Below are 12154 nucleotides of genomic sequence, written 5' to 3' on the forward strand. Positions count from 1 at the left end.
CAGACAAGACTTCTGTGCATGTATGGTAGCACATGTAACATCTTTGGCTTTTCAGATTCATAGATACAAGGTCTTGTTCCTTGCTCAGGATGCTTGCACCTCTTGCAGGTACTTTTCTTGATCACTGCATTTAGAAAATGCAAGGATTTATTGACAAGCTGTAAGAGGGTCTCAGAAATGAATAGCTGTTCACATCAGTTATGATATTCCCCCTCTCCATCCCGCCAGCCTCCCCCTAGCCCACACACACACACTATCTTTAACAAGACTCCTTCCAATGCAAGCTAGGTCTTGGGGCAGCTCCCCTCCATCCTGCACACCCCCAGCACTAATGCCAGTAGTAATGCTGCAGCCTTGCCGCTGCCATGTGGCTCAGATGCTTGCCCTGGCTGTCTCTCTGCCTCTCAAGGATCAGTTCAGAATCTGATTAATTACTTAATGTTTGCAAGCACTTAGAAGATGAAAAGAACTGCAATATCAGTGGTAAGTACCATGATTAATTACTCTCCTGGCTTCCCTCTCCTTGAACTAGGTGTTCAACAGACTCTTAATCCCAAAAAGCAATGTTCCCACTTTTCCCCAAAAAAAAGCTACTGTAGTTGCTTCATCCTCATTCCCTAGCAGACCAGCCTGCAATCCACACCTGAAACCCCACGGTCACAGAAAGTTCTGGATGACTGCCATGCTGACTTTAGCCCACTTGTGAAAAGAAATGGAAACTTAGAATTTGAAGCTAATTACTTATTCTGTTTACTAAATGTGGGTAATTACACTTTCTCCAAATTTCAGCCTTAATCTGATGTTTTCCAAACATAAGTTTAAAGAGAGAGATTGTCCTTTGCAAGACGAACACTTTCCTCCAGGCTGTAAATGAGACCATCCTTGACCCAACTCAGGTTTGAGCTTCCCAGGTAGCCTGGCATAGCCAGCAGTCCTCTCAGGTGTAATTGCAAATCTTCTGATAGCTAACAAATGAGTGGAAAAATATCAAATTTGATTTTTTTTTTTTTTTTAGGAGAAAACAATAACAAAACAATCCTAGCCACAGAGCAGACAGACACAGGTGCCAGCATTAGCAATAAGGGAAAGAAATACTGTTTTCATATTATAAGGTGCTGACTGCTACACAGCTTAACTGTAAGCATAAGATGTGATTAACTGCAAACAGGTAGGATTGCTCTTGCTGAGCTCAATTATAAGAAAGAACTGATGGATATACAAAGAAGTTTGGTATGACTGCACATGCAATGCACATGCAACTTGCCTCGAGGCAAAAGCCTTACCTATTTGAACCATAAATCATTCCCCTGACAACACACTTAGAGCCGGGGGTGTGGAAATATTCTAAAGACAACTCTGGACTGCCTCTAAGATGTTTCACAATTAACGTTCAGCAAGAGTTTCAGCCTATAATACTCCAGAACAACCTCTTCCAAATCCGATGGAAAGACATGTTCCCAATGAATTTTTAAATAAATCTATTAAAACTGCCTGCTGGAGGAGGGGAGTATCTGTTCCCTTACATTCAACTGTCTTTTAAGTAGCTTCATGCAACATATATGAAATTTAGAGTTTCATCTGCATGAGGGCAAGGAGAATGCATGCATTTAAAGGACTTTTTTGTTTGATTGTGACTGAAGTGCAATACCTTAACGATGAGCACTTGTGGATTTGTTGTTGAGAGTTGCATCTGTCTTTGGTACATGGGGGCAGAAGTCCATCTACCAGAATGTGTTTGGTAAATCTCTTTGGAGGCTGCCATTTTGTGAGCAAGAATATATACATCCTCCTGGGTGACCCCTCCCTAAAACCATTTGTATAACCTGCCAGCTGTACCTTTTTCTGACTCTTCCTCCAATTATCCTTTAGGAGAGTGGAAAGGGGGAGTAAACCCTGTACACACATGCGCATATGCATGCATAGCCATGAGGACAATGAGAGGGACAAGAAGACATCCCCCTGACAGTGCAGACTGGCATTCTTCTGGTGAAGTCAGCAAATTGCATCTTCCACTGGGGGTCTGCTGCAGCAGCAATGCAACCTGCAGTCTGCTTTTTTTTTCCCCGTATACATCCTCTTTCCCTTTCTATCACTCCGTCCAGAGCTGCCCAGTCTGGAAATCCATCCCCTGGGCAGAAGAAGGGGAAGGGGACAGGGGACAGGGGAAGGCGAAGGGGACAAGGGACAGGGGAAGGGGACAGAGAAAGGGGACAGGGGAAGGGAAGAAATCCCAATGAACAACTGTCCCAGAAAGAACTGCTGCAAAATTCTGCTCTTAATTACATGAATATTAAATGATTCTCTGGAAGATACTATAAGAACAATTCTTTTTGAACACTTCAATAGATGAGCATGGCTTTCCTTTTCCCACTTCAGAGTGCTCTTTATTAACTTCTGAAATGTTTTAATTGTTTCTAACGTTTCTTCTAAGAGGAACTTCTTGTAGTGGGGTAAAATCATTTGGTTGTGTTTTTTTTTTCGTGAGCAATTCTCAATGGAAATACTCATCATTATAAGTCTGACCTTACATTTAAAGAGCTGTGAGGAAAAAAAGCATAATTAATTAGTCACATTATTTTTCCTTCAGCATATTTTAAAAATTTAGCAACCAGCAAAGGAAGGAGATGAGGTCTGATCCTGCAGCCTTTTCACACAATGGTTGCTGCACTGTTGCCTCTGGGAACGCACATCGGGACAGCAGAATCAGGCCTTTAAGCATAAACCAGGCAAAAGTAAGGCCTGCAGATAAGAACAGATCAGGCCTCCTGCCATAGTATCCTGAGCATCCTCATTCCACATTAAAGTCCATGGGAACAAAAGGAGTTGCAAGGGTACTTTATTGAAAATCATCAGCATTTTATGACACATGGATGTACCTTAGCAAGTTGTAGCCCTCCTAAAAATGCAGTCCTCTCAGGTGTAATTGCAAATCTTCTGATAGCTAACAAATGAGTGGAAAAATATCAAATTTGATTTTTTTTTTTTCTTCACCTCATACACCAGTGCTATGCCTGTGCAATTCTAGTGACTCTAATTGTGTGCTATATCAGCTTACTCTAGTGTAACAGACATGAGAAGGAAGTTCTGACTATCTAATCCACAAGCAACTGTACTTCAAGTACCTCTTTATTTGCATTTCTACCCTGAGGCATCATTCATCACGACTACTATTCAGCACATAGGATTTTAGAGTTCTATGCTCATTCTAGTAACAACCTCTCCCGAAACAGAATAAAAACAGCATTTTGTGATAGGAACAGTGTATGAGATTTTGATCTGAGCTTCAAGATTCAGTTGTGTTTGCTCACTCCTAGTTCACACATACTGAAATATTTTCTGTGCTTCAAAAAATCGTTAGTTTAGAGATCTCCAACTATCATTTATTTCACATTGCATTCTCACTATTACATAGGTAGAAAAGCAACTTTATGGCAGTCTAGCTCATGCAATTGGAGAATAATTATTCAAATCTAGACCAAAAGTCTATCCTGATTACAGGTCTGTCCAGTGGGCAGAACCCTCACCGGAAATCTGGATTAAGTGCTATCGCTTTTTTGAAACTTAAGGCACACCTCTCTGCTTCACTTTCCTAAGTGTAAAATGGAGGCAATGCAACCCTCTTTCTCCACCTTTTACCAGCTTCATCTAAATTGTCAGATGATGAATCCTTTCAGCCTGAGCTTGGTCTAGTGCTCACCTATCCTCTCCAAGACTACCATTCCATCTACCCTCTCCCTACAGACTGCCATTCCAGAGTTTGTGATAAAAGGTACATAGGTACCTCTGATGGTTTCAATGCAAAGTCTAGGCTTAGATCAAACCTGGTTTTTATCATTAGTTGAAGTGAAATTTTGTACTTAATGTCCAGCAGGCTAAGGGGAATTCACACAATCTAAACCATTCCAGATGGCAGTACTTTCAACTCTATTTTGGTGAGAAACCACTCCAAAGCAGTAACAGCATTGCATCCTGTCCTGCTACAGATTGCCTTTCTATGGCTTGTGGATTTGAGATCTCATGTATCTTTAGAGGTTACTCCATTGAAAATGGTATTACTGACAACTCGCACTTCCAACAGAACAGGTATTCTTTCTGTCCTGGAAACCGTTCAAATTTTTTTTTTCAACTTTTCTACTACCAGTGAAGATTTTCTGTTTTTGGACCACCTTATAAAATTAAAAATAAATTATTAAAAAAAAAAAAAAAAGAAAAAAGGCAAAAAGGTTTTCAACACAAAGAGAAAAAAAGAAAATAACTTATGATAGCATCTTAAAATGTAAACGAATTTAAAACAACCAACCAGTTCAGAGTCTCTGGTTTCAACTATTATCAAGAAAAGAAGATTGATAATAACAACAACAAAAAAATATTGTAATTATCTATTTTTCTGTTCTCTCTCTAGTGAGCTTGTCTTATATTTTTTCTTGACACTAGCAGCTTTACTAACAATTTTGAATAAACACACATTTGTTGTTTGAGATTTATATCTAGCTGATTATCAAAGTGCAAAGAATTGTTACGAACTTAAAAAAAAAAATCCGTTCACTCTGAGAAACAGGAAAACAAGTCTTCAGATGGTGTTAATCAGCATAATTCCATTCACTCAAAAGGAATTACATAATTTATACCAGCTCAGGATGTGGTTCACTATTTTAAATTAGGATCTTGGTTTATTTAATGTGTTTTTGCAGAGCTCTGAAACTCCAAAGCCAGTCTGTCCTAACTTTTATCTGTTTACAGATAAGCATGTTTGCTTAAAACAGCTTCAACTGCCACAGTTAAAATCTTAAAACTTGCTTGGGTCTAAAGTTATTACTTCCTGCCAGGAATGTCTGAAAGGAATTGGAATATTAATCTCCTTAAATAGGTCTCCTGGGAATATATCAGTGTTTTTCCTCGATAGGATTCTTTCTGTGGAATTTGATAATCCCTGGCATTTTCAGCATTTCACACAAAGCATTATTCTTAAGGAATGTCTTGTTATACAATCATCTTTAAAATGTTCAGAAAGGACTGAGAACTGGTTCTACCTTTACCCCGAAGACAAATTGTTTATAATTCCTTCTTTAACAGAGATAAAGACAGAATTTGTAAAAGAGCTATTTAGGGAAAGTCTACCAATATCTTGTATTAACTGTGCATACTAAGCCTTTAAAAAAAAAAAAAAAAAAAAAGGCTCTAGTACCTTGCTTTTCTGCTCACAGATTGTTTTGTGTGCTTGGTTCAACCGCAACATTTATAACATACCAGAGCTCCTTCCAAACGTGCAGCTGACCATCCTATTGCTGGAAACATAAAATCTTTTCTCTCCCATAAAGTCTTAGTTCTAATAGTCCACAAGTCAGAAAAGGGTCTGCGTTCAAAGAGCTCAAGGTCAGCATGGATTACTTAGTCTTACTTTCTATCTCCTAAACAGACATCAAGTACCACTGGGGAATTCCCATACCTGCTCAATAACTTCTGATTGAGTCACTAATTCCCTAACAGTTGGTCCAAATTAAAGGTCTACTGATTGTACCAGCAACCCACAACTACTCTGGAAACCATATACCTGAAAACTGTTTTCAGCCTGAAAACAACTAGAAGTCTGGAAACAACAGTATTTGCTGAAGCCTCAAAATGTTCGTATTTCATCATCATGGTATGTGATTCAATAAGGTATGGAAAACACTGAGAACTAGTGCAATTTTTAGAAAGATTTTCAGAGTCAAGAACAGTGTTCAGAGATGTAAAGGCTTTATCCTGCAATCATATATCCCCCAAAAAATAAGTCTTTGCTCACTGAAAAGCAGAAGCTGGAATTTTTCCATGATATGGTCCTTGGAGCATTCTGTGTAGAGGTTCTTACGTATTTCCAGATATTCTCTTGTTTCTCAACAATAGTCATTTAAAAGTAGCTGTACCCATGTACTGAACGTTTCTTTTATCACTTTCAGCAATCGCCATATTTCAGCCTAATGACAAAACTCACCATTCCCACTTTATGCAAATTAAGACAGTAAATGTGTTTCATTGTGTTCTAATTGTATGATAAGTTCACTTTTTTATGCTTTTTTCATCTTCATTTTCATTTCCTTTTAGCTGATCTAATTAATTAATTAATCAGCTCTCTTGAAATATAATCCAGCCATAGTGTATTTCATTTAATGCAATTAAAAACCCTGAATGTTTTCTGGAGGGAATATTTCTCAAATGGAGTAGGTCTTCCCTCTGGGAGCTGCCAAACAATTTAGAGCAATGTAATCCAGAGAAGACCGTTCTCACTGATGAGGAATTTTGTTCATTGATACTTTTCTCATACAGAAGCTAATTTCTGGGCAAGACAAAGGACAAAATTCTGAAATCTTTACTCGGTGACTGAGTAACTGTACTGGGTCTGGCTGGAATGTTAACTTTCCCGGCAGCAGCCCATACAGTGCCGTACTCTGTACTTGTAGCTGGAACAGCAGTGTTATCACACCAGTGTTGTGTCTACTGCTGAGCAGCAGTGGCACAGCATTGGGCCTTTCTCTAACCCTCCTACGGGGTGGGCAAAAAGTGAGGAGAGAAACATCACTAGGGCAGCTGACCTAAACCAATCAAAGGGATATTCCATACCATGTGCTGTCACACTCAGCAATAAAAGGTGGAAACAGGAAGAAGAGGGAAGGGGTGGGCTCTTGTTGAAAAAAATGTCGGTCCTCCTCTCGAACACCGGCTGCGTGCGTTGAGGCCTTGCTTCAAGGACGTGGTCAATCATCGCTCATTTGTGGGAAGCAGAGAGTAATTTCTTTCCTCTGCACTTCCATATAGCCTTCATTTATTTTGTTTGTTTGTTTTCCTCCCTTCTTTTTATTTTTCCTTTTCCCCTCCCTTTTCCCCTTTCCCTTTTTATTTCTCCTTAGTTAAATTGTTTAGTTCATGGTAGTCTTTATTTAATTATTATTATTATTTCCCTTTAATTAAATTATCCTTATCTCAACCCGTGAGTTGTTCTTTGCTTTACTTCTCCCCCTCCTCATCTAAAGGAGGGGGAGTGAGAGAGCGGTTGTGGGGTTTAGCTGCCCAGCACGGTAAAACCACCACAGTAACTCGTTCATGGAACTCATTCCCCATAGACCTTGGTACTGTTGTTTCCTTCTTAATTTACACACAAAAAAATTCAAAAGGAGTTTAGTGCTGTGCACCTGAAATGCCACTGATTTTAATGGAACATGAGGGCAATTGGCTTGCCATGAGATCCAAGCGTTTTTTCTTTTTAAATGAGACAGCAGTCCCCAGGAGACAGCAAAGCTTTCTGTTAAAGAGGTGTGGGTTCTAATAGAGTTGGCTGAGCAGTAAGCAGAAAGTATCTCTGAAAAGGAAAAAGAGAAGATACTCTATGTGTGCCTGAGTTGCATAACACTATCCCAGGCAAAACACAGCAGGCCATATTACTTTCCATGATAAGCTTGCTGAAGGCAACGTCATTGATGAGAGCTGTATCTGGCTCCTGGGCACAGTTGTCCACTGGCAGAGCACAGGCTCTCCAAAGAGCACCAATTCTCTCTGCTAGCTCATACAAACAGTTCTGCTGGAAATAGAATGGGGTTGGAGCTCTTGTAAACAGAGCACTGAAGTTACCAAATCCTGCCATGTTAAAAGGGATGTGAATGCTGCCACAACAGCTGTTCCTAGCAGCTTTGTTACAAATTTATGAAGTCCTGACACAGAAACCCAAGATGAAGTCAACTCCCTTACTCTTTCAAGTGCATATTTTTCTCATTATTCAACACTTCACAGGGATGACAGCCAAGATTAAATAGTCACTCATCTTCTGTGCCGTTATAGTTCCTGCATGATTGCTTCAAATTAAATCTAACAGTCAATGAAATAGTCAATATTTAATTTACTCATTGCAGGTGGCGATTTAGCTCCAGTTACAGTATCATTTAATGACAGAAATATAGGTATTTATCAATTTTTATGAGTCTTCAGTAGATATGGTGTTCCTTTATTAGGCAAAATGTCCATACAGCTTTAGGACATATGTCACTCTTTATGAGTGTGGATTTTGAACACTAAGGCCTTGTTCATTTTGCCTGCTTTACTGGGCACTCAGTGCCAGTGAAGAGGCAAAAGGGTGCTGCGGTGAGTCTCCAGGGGCCTGGTAAGCTCATCGTGACAGCACCTACACTTCAGTTCTTCTAAGAGTGCCCATTGACTAGCTAGCGGCGCACAACAGTTGGCATTAGAAGAACCCAATATACCAATGACAACCACGGGCAATCAGGGTTAATTTCTACTCTTTTGACCTTGCTGGCTTAGTTACATAAAAGCCATTACAGAAGTAGGGGGAGTCCAACCAGACACATTTTCGTGACGTTCATTACTGACTTTTTGACCACTTAAGAGTTCATCAACTGAAGACAGATAATTTTCGCCCTGCTTTCCAAGAGGAGAAAACAAGCAGCGATGTTATTACACCCTTTTAATGAACATGCTACAACTCTTTTGCTTTTTTGTTAGCACTATTTTGGGTGTACTAAAATGTTCACTTCAGCTCCCTGATGAGACACACTTTATGATGAAACCCTTTCCCCCCGAAAAATTGGATGACTCCATGCATCTCTTACTGCATCATACAAAACCTCATCATAACCACCACAGACAGTTTAGTGTTTCCCTAAAGGTCAGAAATTAGAAAAACAAGGCACACCTGGGCTGAGTATTCATCCTTCTCTCTTCTCCTCTCTTGCTGAGAGGGCACAGAGGGCCAAGTTTGCCTTAATGCCCACACATCTCAAAGGAGTATTTGCTTGTATAAAGACCCATATTCAACTCACACGGGGGATGAGCTAGGAGGATTTTGTAGGAGAAGAGGAGGCCAGCAAGCACCAGCAGAAAGCTGGTACAGAGCATCAGCAGACAAGCAGAAAGACTTCTCCCTCTAAAAAGCTCCTCTGTCCTGTGGGACCTAGACAGATTTGTAGGGGGCTGCCTGAGGATGGCCTCTATCACCCCCAGTCCCCTGTGAATTTCTGCCTGTGGAAAAATACAGCTGAGATTTTCCAGCATGGCCTTGCACAGAGTCCCTTCTGCACTATGAAAAGTGGCTGCACATAATTACTCCCCATGCACAGGCTCAGCTGCAGGAGCATGCCCATGAAGGGGCTCTGCACATCCCTTGCTCCTTGCTGGCTTGAAGGGAGAAATCCTCTGCTCATAGCAGCCACTCACAGGCAGGGCTTCCCAAACTGAGATGCTAGCACATAAAAAGTTGTCCTTTGTATCTGCCTGCAAAGCAAGAAACAGCTCAGCCCTAAGATAACATTGCAACCTGTGTAATTAAACAGTTGATAAAGAAAGTTGCAGGAAATATACCTTTGTTTCCTCTAACTGATTTAGTGAAAAATCTGCTTTGGGATTAATTTGGGCAACAATCTGCTTTGCTAATCATGTGTTTGCATATACTTGTTTGGAATTCCATGTGTTGTGTATGTCATTAAGGAGTGCACAGTTTTGCTTTTTACTTTCCTTCCTGTTAATGTGCAAAGATCTAGTTGAGAAACGGGAACATTTCACAAAAAATGTATCTGAATTTTTCCCTATTTTCCATCATAAACACTTCGATTGGTTGGTCCTGGCATAAGCATTTGCACAAAACAAAAAAAAGTTCTGGTTTTCATTTAGAATTTTTTCTTTTAAATTTTTTGAACCAGACCAAAAGTATTTATTATCTTTATTAAATTGACATAACAGAATAATGAGCTTGATACTGCGAAGATTTTTATGCTTCACAAAGCCAGGATATTTTAATAGTTTTTATGGTGCATTGAATTTCCAGGTCTAAACACAGACTGATTATCATGGGGAGTGGGGGGAAGGGGAGCATGCACTGAAAAAGGGAGAAAAGGATTTTTGTAGCCATATGCTCATTCTCGTAAAGCTGCACAGTCAATTAATGAGTTGAATAATTTCATATTTGTAGCTGTTTGAAAACAAATTTGTGCCCACAGCCAAAGAGCCTTCCTTTCACCTGGAGAACAATTTTTATTTATCTGAACTTTGAATGCAAGTCCCCACAAACTGTGGCTGCGTTGTTTATATTTATACATGCGTTAATGATCCCATGCAAAAACTACACCACTAACAATGGAGAGCCAGATTGTATCTTTGCCCCAAGCACTGTGGGTAACTCTGCCTCCTCAGTATCAGAAGAGAATCAAATCTCTGCCTCCCCTTTGCTCCAAGGGATAGTAATTTGCTGCTGATCTACAGCAGCAGTAAATTACAATGCACTAACCCCACTCAGCAGTACTCACTGATACCCTTGGGTGACCAAGCAAAACCTTCTCCCACTCCTTCTCCATCATCTTATCAAGGACATGGGAAGAGACAGGAGGAGGTGCACTGCACCTGTGTGGCCAAGTAGAAGCACTACTCTAGGGATTTATAGGTCAAGTGATGATTTAGCAAGGGTTTCCTCCACATTTACCACACATGCATTTGCAGCCTGACCTCATGCTGGCCTATGGGCTGATTGAGTGTTTACATTCACTTTATCTCAGGCCCAGTTCTGTTGCCTCAAAACGCTTCATGATGGCCCTCAGCTTTCCAAAATGGTCCTGCTGGCAAACAAATGCTGCAGCAAGTCCACGAATGGTGAAAAGAAGTGTAGGAGAAGGAAGAATGGTTGGGCAAGAGAGTGCTTTAAGGATAGCATCTAGGCATTGACCATAATTTATCGGCCAGCTCTCCCAAACTTTTAGCTACAAATAACAAGAGCCTCACCATGAGGAAAAGAAGGTAGACATGGCATGCTCTTGCATGCAAAAAGCAGGAGGGCTGGGGAAGCCACAGCAGCAGCAAACCTGTTCACCTGGTGACTGGCTCTGTGACTTGCGTGGATCAGTCATCCATGTGACTGCTTCCTCAGCTCTCAACCCTCTCAGTTAGCTTCACTACCATGCTGCCAGCCATGGCTCCACCACTGTCACAGTACCTCAATGGCAGCTTGGGGCTCATTTGAAGAGCCCAAGTGCAGTAAAAACGGCCCCTGACCATCTGACAGGGCTACTGAGACTGCAGACCTAAAGGTCAACCATTCAGAAACCCTTCACAAGTCTGAGGCATGTTTTCAAAGGTGCTTCAAATGCTGGGAACCAAGCTGTTCAGAAAATCCAGCTATCATCTTCCAGTGAGAGCTTCGGGTATTGAGCACTCTGGAAAACCTGGCTGTAAATCCGCAGTCCACTCCTTTTGCTTCACTAATTGGCTGTGGGGTTTAATTTCTTCATCTCACTTTCTCCCCTCAAGTGTAATACTATAATGAAGGCAGCTGATAGGGGTTCATGTTTCTGAGCCCAGCTAGATATGCTGCCTGTGGTGATTCACACGTAGCAATATATTCTGAGCTATCCAATGGGCCCCTGGCCTTCAATATAAATATGCCTCAAAATTTATGTCAAGTCCAAGTAAGCAAATGATTACTCAAATTTCAAATAAAGACATTGCTGAGGACCATTTCAGAGACATTAGAAATAGACCACTTTTGGCTCATGAAGTCCCTGAGCCACAAATTGTGGGAGGTTGAATGAAGTATCCCTGTTTGCTTGCCCTGCTCTTCCCTGTACCTGTTATTGACCACTCCCCTAACAGAGATGGGATACTGGCCTAAATGGACCTTTGATTTAACCTTGTAAGCCACCCTATAAGTTCTTATGGATATTTTTGTTATTAAGAAGCCATTATCAGTAAGAAGTGAGCCCTGAAAAATGTCACTGTTTCAATTTACCATAGACAGAATACAAAATATCAGGTAGGTACATGACAAACCTTAACACTGGGTTTCCATTTGACTAGTGCCAGGAAGAATATCTAACCTTCATTCCCCAGTATTTCCTAGTATTTCCAGAGCCAGAATGATTGCAGATATGTTCTTCTACTCTGGAAATTACATTTTACAAGGAGTTTATTTCTCCAAACATCACTGGCAAAAATAGCAAGCTGGATCCAGTAAATTGCTGTGGCTGTGACTGCAATTTGAAAATAAAAATCTTCAACTTATGTTTTCTCTCTAAGTTACTTCCATTTCAGGGAAGCCTGCAGAATAGACAACATAGATAATTCTAAGTTCTTTCAGGGATTTTAGAAACTTTTATTCTCTCCAAAAGAATCTGACCCCTACACTGCT

General features: G+C 40.6%; 1 protein-coding gene across 3 annotated transcripts in view; it reads right to left on the bottom strand.

The window, feature by feature from the left end:
* Positions 1-12154, bottom strand: part of PHF21B (PHD finger protein 21B) — a gene marked incomplete at its 3' end in the record, with an annotated part of 173863 nt that overhangs the window by 111063 nt on the left and 50646 nt on the right. The gene's annotated exons all lie outside the window — the stretch shown is intronic.

Source organism: Aythya marila, assembly GCF_965140915.1.
Source record: "Aythya marila genome assembly, chromosome: 1".
NCBI classification, from domain to species: domain Eukaryota; kingdom Metazoa; phylum Chordata; class Aves; order Anseriformes; family Anatidae; genus Aythya; species Aythya marila.